Raw genomic sequence first — 3,897 nt, forward strand, 5'->3', positions numbered from 1 at the left:
AAAGAAAGAAAGAAGAGAAAAGGAAAGGAAAGGAAAGGAAAGAAAAGGAAACGAAAGGAAAGGAAAGGAAAGGAAAGGAAAGGAAAGGAAAGGAAAGGAAAGAAAGGAAATTAGGTAAGAAGGAGGTCAAGGGGAGTCGGGTGCTAGCGCAGCGGGTTAAGCGCACGTGGCGCAAAGTACAAGGACCGCCATAAGGATTCCGGTTGGAGCCCTGGCTCCCCACCTGCAGGGGAGTCGCTTCACAGGCGGTGAAGCAGGTCTGCAGGTGTCTGTCTTTCTCTCCCCCTCTCTGTCTTCCCCATCTCTCTCCATTTCTCTCTGTCCTATCCAACAACAATAACAGCAATAACAACAACAACGATAAACAACAAGGGCAACAAAAGGGAAAATAAATAAATAAATGTAAAAAATTAAAATAAATAAATATTTAAAAGAAAAAAAAGAAGGAGGTAAAGAAGGAGAGAGGGAGCCAGGCTATAGCGCAGTGGGTTAAGTGCACGTGGCTCAAAGCGCAAGGACCAGCATAAGGGTCCCGGTTCGAGCCCCGGCTCCCCACAAGCAGGGAAGCAGTTCTTCAGGTGTTTATCTTTCTCTCCCCCTCTGTTTTGCTGTCCTCTCTCAATTTCTCTCTATCCTATCCAACAGTAATAACAACAACAATGATAAACAAACAGCAAAGGCAGCAAAAGGGAAAAAATAGCCTCCAGTATCAGTGGATCTGTAGTGCAGGCAAGAAGCCCCAGAGATAACCCTGGAGGAAAAAAAAAAAAAAAAAAAGGAGCGAGAGTCACTTGCTGCAGTGCTTCACCACTTGTGGAGTTCCCTACCCCTTCAGGTGAGGTACGAGAACTTGAACCCCGTCCTTGTACACTGTAGTATGTGCACTTTGCCAAGCCCACCACTGCCCCACCCCTACACCTTTCCTATGTAAAGAAAGAAGGTAAGTCTGGTAAGATAGCTTACCTGCTGGGTCCTGGCTCAACGTAGGTCTAAGCCAGGCCCCACCATATCCGGGGAAGCTTGGAGCTGTAGTCTTTCCTTCTCTCTGTCTGTCTTTCTGCCTCTCTGCCTCTGTTTGTCTGAAAATGTTGATGAGGCCCTGGTGATGAGAAAAAGAAAGATGGTAGTGGAAGGAGATGAAGAAAGAAAACATAGTACTTACACTGAGGCAGGCTTGAACTGAAGAAGACAGGCCAAACCCAAAGCCTTGGTTAAAAAAAAAAAAAAGGAAAACACCTGACTCATACTTTATCTTGATGATGTGTTTATTCAGTGTATTTCGGCTATCCCTGGTTAAGGGAAACAGCATCTGTCAGAGACTGCCCTCAGCCCTGGGATTTATGGGCATAGTGCCCATGGGAGTCAGGTTCCTGGGGAACAGGGAACCCAGAGAAATGTCCGTTAATTTCCCTTCTGAGTCCACCAGTCATAAAGATGAAATCTGAAATGGAACTTCTCAGGGTCTGGGTGATGACTCACCTGTTAAAGCTGGCACATTGCCAGGCAGGAAGACCGAAGTTTGAGCCTTCACACAGGGTAAAGTGTTTCTGCGGTTCTCTCTTCTTTCTGTCTCTCTCTCTCTCCCTCCATATTTATCTCTCAGCCTCTACCAAAACCAGTCAATCAATCAAAACATAAATGGCTGCATGGATTATTGGGAGTCATTGCAGGGACTGAGAGACAAACCTGGTGGAAAAATAGAAATATGTTCTCTCTTTTATTTATTTATTGCTTCCAGGGTTATCACCGGGCTTCAGTGCCTGCCCGACGAATCCACTGGAGGAGCCATTTTTCCCATTTTTGTTCACTTGTTCTTATTAATACTATTTTTTAAATATTTATTTTCTTTTTGTTGCCCTTGTTTCTATTGTTGTTGTTATTGATGTCCTTGTTGTTGCATAGGACAGAGAGAAATGGAGAGAGGAGGGGAAGACAGAGAGGGGGAGGGGAAGACAGACACCAGCAGACCTGCTTCACCGCCTGTGAAGCGACCCCCCCTGCAGTTGGGGAGCCGGGGTCTCGAACCGGGATCCTCACACCGGTCCTTGCGTTTTATGCCACGTGTGTTTAACCTGTTGCCTACCACCTGACTCCCTATTTTTACTATTTTTACTATTGTCATTGCTATTGTTGCCAGATAGGACAGAAAGAAATTGAGGAGGGAAGACAGAGAGGAGAAGAGAAATATAGACACCTGCAGAAATGCTTCACCGCTTGTGAAGTAACACCCCCCCCCCAAGCGCAGGGGGGAGCTGGGAGGCTCGAACCGGGATCCCTATGCTGGTCCTTGGCTTTGCACCATGTGCACTTAACCCGCTGCACTACCACCCGGCCCCCTGTTCTCTTTTTTGAGATTCTATTTATTTAATAATGCAAGATGAAGAGGAAGGAAAGGAGAGAGAACCACAGCATGATTCCGGCACATGTGACACCAGGGATCAAACTCAGGACCTCATGCTTCCAAGTCCAGCACTCAGTGCACCATTGCCAGAGCCCTAATTTCTCTTTTTGTTCAGGGATCCTACCAAGTTCTATTGATCACTTGAACATCTAGGGTATTTCTGATTTTTACAACTAGACCAATTAAACCTGGACTAATCACATGAGGAGATGCTATAGTTGAAAAGGCAGAGTTAAGGAAATAATCACAGGAAATAATCACAGTAAGGAGTTTGAAAGAATTGTCACCAGAAATGCAGAAACAACAAATAAGATTCTGGAAGAAAACACTAATTATCTCAAGGTTATTAGAGAACTGAAAGCTGAAATAGCTGAGCTAAGAACACAACTAGCTGAACAAGCTAAAACAGTATCAGAACAGGGCCACAAAATAGATGAACTCCAGAAAACAGTAGAGGGGATAGAGAATAGAATCAATGAGGCTGAAGACAGAATTAGCAAGATTGAGGACTAATTAGAGACAACCAAAAAAGAAGTAAGAGATCTCAAAAAGAGATTAAGAGATACTGAAAACAACAACAGAGACCTACGGGATGACTTCAAAAGAAACAATATATGCATTATTGGCTTACTAGAGGAAGAAAGAGAGGGAGAGGAAGAAAGCATTCTTCAGGCCATAATAGCTGAAAACTTCTCTAGTCTAGACAACCTCAAAGACATAAAGATTCAAGAAGCCCAGAGGGTCCCAAACAGAATTAACCCAGACCTAAAGACACCAAGACACAGCCTATTTAGAATGGAAAGGAACAGGGATGAAGAAAGGATCCTGAAGGCTGCAAGAGAAAAACAAAGAGTCACCTACAGAGGAAAACCTGTGATCCAAAAGGCTGAGAAACACATGAAAAAATGCTCCAAGTCTCTGATTGTCAGAGAAATGCAAATAAAGACAACAATGAGATGCCACTTCACTCCTGTGAGAATGTCCTACATCAGAAAAGGTAACAGCAGCAAATGCTGGAGAGGTTGTGGGGTCAAAGGAACCCTCCTGCACTGCTGGTGGGAATATAAATTGGTCCAACCTCTGTGGAGAACAGTCTGGAGAACTGTCAGAAGCCTAGAAATGTACATACCTATGATCCTGCAATTCCCCTCCTGGGGATAGATCCTAAGGAACCCAACACACCCATTGTGGCAACACAATTTGTAGTAGCTAAAACCTGGAAGCAACCCAGGTGTACAACAACAGATAAGTGACTGAGCAAGTTGTGATATATATATATATATATTACTCAGCTGTAAAAAATGGTGACTTCACCGTTTTCAGCTGATCTTGGATGGACCTTGAAAAATTCATGTTAAGTGAAATAAGTCAGAAACAGAAGGATGAGTATGGGATGATCTCACTCTCAGGCAGAAGTTGAAAAACAAGATCAGAAAAGAAAACACAAGTAGAACCTGAACTGGAACTGCACCAAAGTAAAAGACTCTGGGGTGGGT

This window comes from Erinaceus europaeus, chromosome 21 (assembly GCF_950295315.1).
Source record: "Erinaceus europaeus chromosome 21, mEriEur2.1, whole genome shotgun sequence".
Classification (NCBI taxonomy): Eukaryota; Metazoa; Chordata; class Mammalia; order Eulipotyphla; family Erinaceidae; genus Erinaceus; species Erinaceus europaeus.